The sequence below is a fragment of the Poecile atricapillus genome, chromosome 1 (genome assembly GCF_030490865.1).
Source record: "Poecile atricapillus isolate bPoeAtr1 chromosome 1, bPoeAtr1.hap1, whole genome shotgun sequence".
Classification (NCBI taxonomy): Eukaryota; Metazoa; Chordata; class Aves; order Passeriformes; family Paridae; genus Poecile; species Poecile atricapillus.
The window spans coordinates 20440153-20452430 of NC_081249.1; the positions used below are offsets into that span (position 1 = coordinate 20440153).

At 38.4% G+C, this 12278-nt stretch overlaps 1 protein-coding gene across 3 annotated transcripts in view; it reads right to left on the minus strand.

Annotated features, from left to right (window-relative positions):
• Positions 1–12278, minus strand: part of TBL1X (transducin beta like 1 X-linked) — a 190823-nt gene that overhangs the window by 81569 nt on the left and 96976 nt on the right. For all 3 annotated transcript variants that reach the window (XM_058845907.1, XM_058845891.1, XM_058845900.1), the window contains one exon: positions 4598–4705. The gene's annotated coding sequence lies outside the window, so the exon portion shown is untranslated. The remainder of the gene's footprint in view (positions 1–4597; positions 4706–12278) is intronic.

Here is a 12278-nt window from a genome sequence, read left to right on the forward strand (position 1 = left end):
AAAATCCAGATAATCCTATTTGTCTTCAGAGGTAAACTGTGTCTGTTTGGGAAGCAGCTGATTTACTTCACATACACAGTCCCTCATTCCAGGCAGTTTGCAGAAGGCACCGTGGCTCTGGAATGTGCTACACACACAGTGTGTGCACAGTACCTGTCCAAAGAAATAAATACCTGAGCTTCCCAAGAGTGCTGCAGCCTAAGCTGAATTCACTGACCTGGGCAGATTTCTGCAGTTCTGCCCAGACAAGTTAAGCAGACTTTGGGTGGATGAAAAAGCACTGTTCACCTGTGTGAAGCCTTTGCTGGGCAAACTCAGAGGAGCAGTTTTGGGCAAGGCAGAGCTCCACCTCCCCCTCCTCGTGGCACGGTGTTTGCTCGTGAAGGTATGAAACTTTCACTGCAGCTGGCACTCCTGCTGAACTAAACACATACTTATTAATGACTACAACAAAATTTGCCTTTTCCCACTTTGCATATCTCTTATGCACTTTCAAGTGACTGGCACAGTGAATGTGGTATCATAATGTGCTCTACAAATAAAACAGTAAAGTATGGGATTATCACTGCTCAGTCCTACAAGGTCTGAGCTATGCCTTAAATAATCACCAGCTTAGTTTAAAAATCAAAGGATAAGGCATTTTTCCACCTCATTTTGGAATGCTAGCATCCTCTTTACTACCACCAAAACCTTCCTTGTAATCTTAGCTATGTTAAAGACAAGAGATTTAAAAAAAAGGCGACACAATAATTTTTATTCCACTAGCACTAGTTTAAAACTGTACTGTGTAAGGTTCACAAAGGCTCAAAGCAAGTATTTCAGAAGCTAGCCATGACTGGAATAGTAGTTTCATTTCTCTACCACAATGTAAAATACATAGGTCCATGCTCTAGTTACATATATTTTTTTTCTGACTTGGTTGATAGCCCAGAAAGTACTAATTAATATTTCATTAATAAAATCAGAGTTCAGTTAACCATGATCCACCAAATAGCAAGAGAAATACCAAGGAATACACGAATAAAGCTCTACTTTAGCCTTGGAACACCTGCAAATTTAAGAAATATTAATGTTATTTTTGAATATGCTTATTTAAAAATATTATTACAATAGTTAACTATTTTTCAGTGAACAGTTATGATGCCATTAGACTTTTAAGAATAACGACTCTATGACTATTTCATGCATACACCCACAGGTGTGATATTATTTGATGGCAAGACTTGAAAAACAATGTTAGAAAACAAAATCAGTACAGTGTTTATTAATTAAACCTCAGAATTATAAAGGATATTGTTTAAAAGCAATTTGATTTTCTAGTCCATAAATCTAACTGACCAGTAAAATTATTAGGTGGGAGCAAACAGAAACCTTAGTTAACATACCGAAAAAGTCTCTGCACCTATGCCTGTGCAATGTCACTTACCAAGTTCTAAGAAAAATAAAAAAAAAATTAAAAATTAGTAACTGTAAAAAAATAATAAAAAATGCTGCAGTACAATATGCCTAGGGGTATTATGGTACTTTTCTGTATCATGTATTTGCAAGTAAACTTTTTGTTTATAGTTCTTTCTATAAAATGCAGTGCACTTATGCAAAAAGATGATATGTATTTCTTCAAAATAAAGTATGTCAGTGCTGACTTATGGATAATAGAACATTCTTCTCAATCACCAAATGAATGTTTCTGAAAAAATACTGTTCTGAAAACTTTTTAAAAACTAATGAACATTTTCTTATATTAATCTATGCCCCTGCACTTCTACCAACAGTCACAACTTGCACTACCACATCTCATTTGTGAGATTCCCAAACTGCACTTATTCCAAGCTCTTTGAACAACAGCAATCTGTTGATATGCTGATACATTTGGTACCTTCCACTACATCCTATCCATCTTGTTCTTAAGTTCAAAGTAATTAAGTCATACAAGAAACATAAAACTAGGAAAAGGTGACCTGTTTCTTCCTAGGTATCATGTGCATACACCTACTTTTCCTACTTTTTCAAACTGAACTTCTTCAGCCTTTCATTTTTTGACATCTAATTTCATCTCATCTCTTTATCTTGCTTTTTACAAGGTTTTTTAGTGAAACTACTGTTATTCCCTGTGCATTCATACAACATATCCCACGTGATCTTGATAAAGCTCACCTCTTACCATTGTCACACCTATCATACCAACCGCAGTTATCGTTCTAACTGCTGGGGACACCTCCACTAAGAGCCAAAGGGTATAGAAGATGGTACTCTACATTATTAGTACTATTATTCCTCAAAATTACTGTCAATTCAGGATGTCAAGGTCTTGAATTCATACGGATAACATGCTAGCAGATCCCAGAAGGATATACTGTTCACAATTTGAGATAAAGCAAACCACCAAACTGTATCAGAGATCTGGATTATCTGCTTAAGTATGTACTTGTGAAACATGACAAGAACTGTGAAGGACATTCATCTGAGAGAAGTAAGCTAGAAATGCCATGCAGTCAGTAGTAACTCATCAGGCACTCCCAAATTTTATTGCTACAATACATATTGAGTGCACAGGCCCAGAGTGTAATTATAATTTTGGTATTTCAAACAGCTTAGTTAATAGCAAGCAAGTTAATAAAAGTTCATTAGCCTGGAAAACGGGGAAAAAAATCTGCACTTGGGAGAAAGTACAAAGGTGAAAATGTGGAGAGCTCTTCCTACTCCACTGCCACAGTGACCAAAGGTATTGATTAAATAGCCCAAAAAAGGCAACCTGTGGCAAAAAAATTATACTCCCGTTCTGGGTTAAGGGTGTAATTAGCTTGAAGTATAGATTACACTTGAAAACCCAATGAAATTAATTCTTATAGGAAAAGCTGGCAAACTGAAACAGCACATGACCTCCAACTTGAGATTCATGGTTTAAAGGAATACAAATATACTACACAAAAAACCCCAAACAAGCAACATATACTTTCTTCTAAGAAAAGCATTTTTAGAGATAAGGAGGCTGTTAGTAACCAAAACAAATGTTAAAAGATAACTTTAAATTAGGATGCTGCAATAATTTGTGCCTTAAGAGTCTTAAAAGTGTGTGTGAGAGGATCATTTCAATGATGCTAATTTTCAATACATTTTGGAGCACCAGAGAAATTCAGTAAGACTGCTAGCATTTTCTGCTAATAGTTGAGGATGGTAAGCAGTATGATCTCAGTAATTATAGAGCTCTATGCCATTACTAATCTCAGGCAAAATAACCACCGAATTTATAAAGGAAAAATTCACTGGGAAATTACATGAACAAAACTGATGCCAGTCAACACCATTTTACAGAAGCTTGCTAAATAAAATAGAGAATTTATTCAATCATCTGATAAAGTTACAAACTCTGATCAGTAGACATTATTCCATGAATGAAACAGACTTTTGGACAGCATTCACCTTACAGCCACACAAAACTCAGAGTAAGAAATTATTATCAGTATCATCAAATGTGATTAAGATAAACATATGAAAAAGTAGCTGTTAACAGGAAATAATAATTGAAAAAGTGCTCTACATTTCTCCAATAAAATCATCCAGTACTCACTCGACACTATTTAAGACTATCATCAATAACACAAAAGTAAATACTGTTGATAGTAATGGCACAAAAACTGTCAAACTGGTCAGTAAAGATAGTGGAATTGTTATCCAGAATAATATGGATTTCTTTGTACAATGGGGACAGTCTTACAGCCAAGTGGACTAATGCAGCAAGCAAGTAACAATGCAGGTAATACCCAAAAAGCAGTGCACAGAAGCCATGGACTTAAAAAATACATACAATCTTAACGGCATAGAAACAACTCAATACTAATGACAGTGAAGCCTGACAACAAAAGGGAGTAATAAGCTTCCCTCACATGTAAGTGTGTAAGACCAGAGACACTACCTTAGTCCACAGCAGTAGTTGTACTGGAAAAGTGAATATAGCTATATAGTTCCTGCACTGTTTTCCCCAAACAGCAAAGATCTTGTTCTTTCTCCATTATTCACAAAAAACAAGAGAAGGAACTCTGTACCTTCTTAAGATGTTAACCAGAACACTCCACATGCTGCTATTAGCACAGAAACTCACATGGAAAGAGCACAGCAGCAATTGGAAAATGCAGCAGAGAACCACTGAATGTTACATGAACACAGAAGCTGTCTCTCTGATCCACTGCAGGAGAATAAGATTGCTCAGGCCTGAAGTTAGAGCTCGGGCAGTACTGATGGTGGTGTAGGTACAGCAGCAAGACAGTTCTTACTCCTGACATGTTTCGGGGTTATTTCCTACCGTAGCAATTACTTAAGACCAAAGCCTTAAGAACTTTAAGAATTGAACAGTACTTCTTTGTTTTGCTTTTTCGATCTGTATCTTAAAAATCAACCCTGAACAAATGCAGACTTTTTGTCAAATGCCTCTGTTCAAGAGAGCTGGACTGCCACAGCCTTAAGTGCCAGCACTGGTAGGAATCCATCATCACGTATGTGCACAGGACCTGACTGGGTGACTTCACCAAGGAAAAACCTGACAGGACAGGAAGTGGCACATCGGAGGTGAGATCTTATTTGGTGATTCCTTTCAGCTTACCTGGTCGTGAGACCCCTGAGCTGCTGAATGCTGCTCCTCGCAGGCTGCTGTCAAGAGTCTGGGGGTTTGAGTTACCATGGAGATCACCGCATCTGACAGCTGAGGGGGCTGCAAAGAGAGACAGAAGCACCCATCAAACCAGCATCCATCACCTCACCAAAACACAAGCACTCGACTCCTTTTGTTTTTGGCATTCACCAAGGTTTGAGCTCCCAGATTAGGAGTTTTAGCTAAACTGTAAGGGGAAAAAAACCCAACACACATCACCAAAAGAACCAGAGAGGTGAGGGCAATCCCCAGTGACACACAGCATTTGATAACTTTGCAAAGCCATGCACTTTTTCAGGAGCTTGGAAGGATTCTAATATACTACGAGCTTGACTCAACAATTTTCAGCCTCTCTGGTCAAGTATAACAACAGCAAGCAATTCACCCAGAACCACTGCTGAGCACAGGACTGAAATGGCAGTGTACTGCCTCAGAACAGTGGGACACACAGAAGTGCTGCCTCAGAAAGCCTCCAGTGGGAAACTGAGCACCACCCCTGTGCAAGAAATAACTAGGCAAAAGAAGTCACCTTCTTGAATGTTTTTGGGGCAATGCTGAAGCCAAGCATTTATGAAAATCAAACATAAAAGACAGGCTGGCATTCTGCAATAATAAACCTATTTGGAGACTTTTCCAAGCCTGCCAACAAGCACGATGAGTAAAGCCTTATTTCTTACTGCTTTTGCCATTCGAGCACCATGTATACTGGCTAGTTTCTTAATTCTTCAGTTTCAAGCCTTATGTCTTATGCTCAATTTTTGTCTACATAATTTAATAATTAAATGCTGTAAAGTGAAATGAGATAGTCATTGGAGACTTTTAAAATTAATTATCCTCTTCCACATGAATGTCTGACAGCTTTTAAAACTATTGTCCTGGATTTGTCTGTTCATTTTTTTCCTCGCAGCTGACACAGTGCTGTATTTTAGATTCAGTATGAGAGTAATGTTAGTAACAGAGTGTGATGTTTTAGCTGTTGGTAAGCAGCGCTCACACTGAGTCAGGGATTTTCAGTTTTCTGCTCTGCCAGTGAGCAGATGCACAAGAAGGCAGTGGGAGCATGGCTGGGACAGCTGTCATGGTCTGGCCCATCCATGCCACACAATATCACACCCAGTGTATGAACTGGGGGGAGCTAGCTGGGAGGGGCTGTTTACTGCTTGGGGCTGGCCTGAGCATCCGGCAGCAGGCAGTGAGCAATTGTACTGTGAACCACTTTGGGGGTTTTATTTCTCTCTCGGTTTGTTATCTTCCTTCTAATCATTATTATCTTTATTAATAATTATAAATAGTATTATATTTTGCTAACTAATTACTTATTTCCATTATTAAACTCATCTCAGCACATGGTTTTACTTTTTTCCTATTTTTCTCCCATCCCACTGGGGTGAGTAGGAGGTTGGAGTGAGTGGCTGTGTGGTACTTAGTGACCAGCTGAAGTTAAACCACAACAGCTATACATTAAGTATCATTTTATTATAGAATCAATTTAACAGATAACATATTTAAACACATCATCAGGAAAACCTTTCAAAAGTCCAGTTCTAATTCTCAGTCTGCAGTACTACAACATGTTCTCATTTACTTCATCGTGACATAAATACACCATCTAACCAAATACAACTACTCACTTCAGAAAGAGTTACATCTATCCTAATCGGAGGTGAATGACTACACAAGGGACAACACTTGCCTACTGAAGCATCACAAACTATTAGCAATACATCAGCTGGACATCCACAGCTTTTCTGAGTCTACTGAATGCATATAAATCTTCATCTATGTGGCTACATATACATTACCTGTCTAATTCTCAGATGGAATTCTGAGTTGACTGTTCTCATATCTCCATCTAATCTCTTTTATTTATTTTTTTTTTTAAATTATAGAATCATTGACTGGTTGAGGTTTGAAGAGACTTAAAGATTATCTTGTTCCAGCCCTCCTGCCATGGGCAGGGACACCTCCCACAAGACCAGGTTGCTCAAAGCCCCATCCAACCTGGTCTTGAACACTGCCAGGGTTACAGCATCAACAACCTGTCTCCCATCTCATTTTTCCTGTGGAGAATGTTATGTTTATGCAAAATACAATATACTCAAGAAGCATAACTGTGTGTAAATATAAAAACTGAAAATCCAAGCAACAATTAGAGGATTTCCCATGTCTCATGGGAAAATTGTTAAGAGTATTATTATACTAAAATTATCTCTATTTAATACCCTTACATTATGCTATACAACAGTAACTAATACATAGTGAGGCTGCTCTCATGCCAAATACCAGGGAAATGACTGGCTCATCTGGAATGAAGGCTTCTGCAAGATTCAAGGAGTTTAAAGGTCACTATAGAATACCAGATACTCCTACTGTAACACTGTGGATGAATCAGGGTTATTGAAGAAATTCTATTAATGCTTTCTGTCATAATTATACTCATGAACTGGTTGGGTCATGTTTTTATTTGTTCTGTTTACTAATCTTATAAACTGGATCACTGGTGGTTTCCATCAGTGACAGGATCACTTAAAGGCTATTCATCTTGCCACAATGCTAGAGAGGCAGGAGACAGCAGTGCAGGTAGCACTGCTAACATAGGCTGGAAGAGCTAATCACATCCCTTGGTAAGCCCAGCTTTGGTTACCTTGCAAGACAACTTTTAGGCAAATACTAACTCTCTACTGAAAAAGTGAAAAGTAAAGGTGAAAGAGACATATTAGCAGCAAAAAGATATGATTATTATAATTTTATTACCTATAAGTGTCAGTGAAGCTTAAAAGTTCCATATATTTCCCTTATGAATGGGTGAGAGCATCCACGTATTGATGACTGCAAAAATCATATGGTATCATATGGCCCTACCCACAATGTTTTAATCAACAAGAATTTCTTCAAATCTGACTTCATACAGAAGTAAATACTAACATGAACTTTGAAATAAACAGTAGGCAAGATAAAAATGTTCTTTTAAACTTCCGTTTGTACTATTAGCATTACATCCCATAATTACTCATAGTGGGATAAGGTCTTCATAATTTGCAAAGAAATTGAAAAATAATCCATCATCAGAGATCACAAAATACAGCTGAAAAAGTGATTAGAACAGTGTAGAAAGTACTTTAATATTAAATATCTGGGGAGTTCCACTGGTACAGTTTATCACAAAAATAATAATAATAAAAAAAAAGACAGATGACCTAATTACAGCACCTAAGTATTCTCATTGGGAGAATATACTAAGTACCAACTCGCCTGTTAATCTAGCAAAGAGTTTGCATAAAACAAATCAGCATCTGGAAGCTGACAAGAAATTGAAATGAGAAATAAAGCACATGCTTTCCATCACCTGTGACTAGCCATTTGTGCAACTATCCAAAGGGGAATGCGGAGATTCTCCATTTGTTGATGCCAAGATTTAGTGGAACTTCCCCAGAAGATGAATTTTTGTGAAAACACAAGATATCCTGCAGTGATATAAAAGTTACTCTGTTTCATACAGACAGACCAAGTCTGCAATACAGAGAAAGGGAGATTAGGTGCTATAGTCATCCTTTCCTGCTCGTAGATGAAATATATTATGATCAAAGCCAATTGTCTGGTTTTGTAACTAAAGCACTGGGTGGTGACGAGCACTGTGCATGCTGAGCTACTGGTGTCAGCAAAATACTCAGTGACATGCATGTGCATATATACACACACAGAGTGAGAGAGGGAGTGTGCCTTCAGGCCATGAGGAATCACACAACTACTGCCATCCTACCAGAGACAGGTGGACCGAACTCTGCTGGAATGCTGGAATAACTCTCTGACTTCTAATTTAGGAAGCTTATTCTGTCCTCCATGAGCTGAAAGAACTTAGTCACAGGAGACTGGTAGCAGGAGCTCTCTTCACAAGGGTCACTTGGGGCATCAGTCAGATGACTGAAGGCAGGCAATACAAATGATGCTCTCTGAAACTGTACATGGAGCAATAAATACAGTGCTTTGTGTTATTAACTACTTGCCAGTCCCATCCCTGTGGACAGTAAGATTTCTGGGCAGAAAAACCTTCTTATTGAGGTATTTCAGTGGGTTAACCAAGCAGTTCCCCACCTCAGCTAAAATCCAGAAGTTGCTGTGGCCCCACAGCTCTCCCTGCAACAGCAGCCTCACTCTGGGCACAGAAGTAGCATGGGCTTCTTGCAAAGGGACAAGGGAAGAAGAAAAGGAAATAAAAACAAGTTATGGCCTAAAGGTTACATTGGTGTCACAGTGTGCAAGATTAAAAATTTCACCCCTTTAGCAAAGGATAAGAAAGTTACTGGGCGTGTTAATTTAGCTAGCATTGGTGCTGTTGCTAATCTATGCCTACGGTGGCTGAGTGTCAAGAAATGTAACTATGTTTAAATATCAACCAAAAAGAAAAGTTAAAAAAATTCTTTTCTTATTACTAATTGTAAATCTGGTACACAAGGTTTAGCCTTGGATTTGCACCAGTTTTGAAAACACAAAAGTAAACCTATGCAAACAAGTTCACTGATGTCCTTGTCTCTCAGCTCCTCCATTGGACACAATCTCTATGAAGCAAAAACATGGAAAACCCTGTCACCACCTCCCATGTGGGCAGTTGATGAACAAAGTAAGTTACCAACCCCCCTGTGACTGTCCCAAGTGCCAGCTTAACTTTAAGAAAAGCAGTGAGGCCTTTCCTGCCCTGGCCAGGGCAGGGGACAAGCCACGTGTCAGGGACAAACTGCACAGCACCATCTGCACTGAGAAGTCAATGAAGGGATGCTCCTCAAAGGAGGGCTGAATTTGGGGCTGCCCTTAGTGGGCCACAGACCAAACAGGGCCATTTATCCTCTGCTTCATATGTAGATTTCCTTTTGCAGGCACCTGAGCGACTTTAGGGAACTGAAACTGGGGGCCAGATTTATAGGAGGCACTTGAAATTACCAGCTGGGCAGGCAGCTTGGGTAAGGGCACCTAAAGAGTACAGCCGTTTTCCTCTTGCTTTAAACTTGGAATAATCAGTCACATCATTTTGGAAGATGTTTTAGCAAATTCTACTTAATTCCTGTAAATACATTTAGCTGCTTAAATATTTTTTCCAATCTGATTTCTGTTTAAGTACTATTTCTGCATAGTTTCATATAAATAATTTTATTTCTTTTTACTAAACAATACAGATGAGGAGAAACCAAACCAGTACCACTAGTATCCTGTTTCAGCATACTTCTCTTAATTCTTTCATAATGAAAAAAACATTAATTGGGTAACTAATTTATTATCCCACTCCCTTCTGGCTTTTAAAGGCACAGGAAAGTTTAAATGCTAAATAGGCCATCTTCAAAAGACACTGAATTACAAAACCAGAGACTGCATTTTATCTCTGGGAAAGAAATGCAGGATACCAAGTGCACAATATTTTGCTTTCTTTCAAATAGATAAACAGTTTCAATATTTTCAAACTACTCCTAGTGGAGTATACTATACTATAGTATATAGAAGTATACTATGACTATATAGAAGATTCTAACAGGACATCATTAATTCTACCACTCTTCTGCAAAAAATAACCTAAAATGAATTTTCTAAAGCAATTCTTAAAAAGTGTACCAGTCAGTAAAGAAAACATTCCAACATTTGCCAAACTCCTGCTGATGTGCTGGGGTTTTAGTTTCTTTATGGATTAACAGAATGTATAATCACAGCAGAATAACCACAGCTGTGGCTCCCCTGGGGTGTGACCAGCAATTAGTCTGTACAAGGATCCTGGATAACACTGCAGACACACAGAGCAGAAAGCAGGACCATCATTTTCAGCACAACACAACATGCTCGGTTTCTCTGTCATGTTTCCAATGAGTACCTATGCGCTGGAACTGCAATCTCTGTTCAGAAAAACCCACACAATCTCTGAATATTAATGAATTTGCCCTAAGGTCTTATAGAGTAAACAAACACCAGTTAATGTCTTGCTATGATAAAAAATTCCTGCTGTAGACACTTGTGCATCTAATATTGCCCCACAGCTGCTTCCTCTAAAGAAGGTGTGAGAGATTTTTATTTTACATATACCATAGACGAATGCCCAGATTTGATGAAGAAAACAAAGTCACTAGTCAGTTAAAAATCTGAAAATCAACAATGAAATAAATCTTCATTATAGTACTAGTGCAAGAAGCTCCCCCATGGTAATATCTAAGCCAAAGCAACAAAAATACCCTCAGAAATAACCTACATCTTCCCACAGAAACTTAAAATACTTAAGCCTTGAAAGCTGTCCTCAGGTGCAACTCACAGAGCCTGGGCTGCCCCTTTGAAGCAAGTCTCTCAAGGGAAAACAAAACTGCAGGTGGAAACTCTTCTTATGTTTCATCTTAAGTAACTGTCAAAGCTAGTGGACATCATGAAATTAAGAATTTAATGAGCACTGTCTCGTTAACTTGGCAATATCATGCTACTCCTTTTACACAGCTCCCTCCCAAGATAGATTAACTCTTAGCAGCCCAAGCAGTGACTCAATCCAACCAGTCTTAGAGCCAGACTGGAACTGACAGCATCAATTCTCAAAATCATTTACCACTGTCAGCACTTTGCCTGCACAGACACTTTGACAGCTTTAGCTTTCTTTCTGCTTCAGCTGTGTACTTGAGTATAGAAGATACTCTCTCTACCATGTGTAATAGTTTCACAGGAAATGCACGAGTTATCAACCGTTATTTAATAGGCAGGAAATTTCAGTGATAATAATGGATTTATGAAAAACTTAGCTGCCAGCAACCAAACCTGGTACCAGGCTGGAAGTGCTTACTACTGTAAGAGGATTTTTTGCAGTATGTGGATGGATTCATGAGTGCTGTGGCCTACATCACAGAAATTCTGATACTTCTTCTATCAGAGAAATATGTTAGTATCAAGTAGCACAACATTTATTTTACAAACTCTAAAGAAAACCAAATGCCATTTTTCTAATTAACAAGTCCAGTTTCAAAAAAAAAAAAAACAAACCTCCAAACTTCTCTCTTGACAGTAACTCATGAGATTTCTGCTGAACTTTTTAAACATGAAACAAAACTCACAGTACATCTAGGACTGTTGTGATGAAACATAATGAAAGGAGCTTAATTATTAATTTTGTGATAGTGTAGGTAGGTGTGAAAGAATTATCCCTTTCAGAAGCATTAAATTGTAATACTCTCATTTTCCTATTTAGCTCTACCTCAGGCAAAAGCACAGAGGAAGAAACAGGAAAGAAGAAATGCAGCCTCCTCTGCACTGCCCTAGCAGTCACCATTACCAGATTTAAAAGTGAGTGCAAGCTTAAAAAGAAAACCACACAATTTTGATTAATTCATGTAACTCTGTCCCTGAGTAAATCTGTCAGTCTAACCTAAGAAATGATCTTTCAAGTCTTTGGCCCTCAGCTGTAGAAATACTGCATTGCTTTCAGCATGCACACCTTGCAGGTGCCCAACTGTAGAGTGCTACAGTGAAAGGATGTGCTGTTCCCACATCTGAAAGACCCAAAGTCTGTAGTTTTCTCAAGGTGCATCAGTAACGTGAATTGCAGCCCACGGCAAAGACAGAGCCAGTACAATTAAACAAGGTTTAACACGTGTAGCCAATACCACCAGTTTCGTTTGGGGTT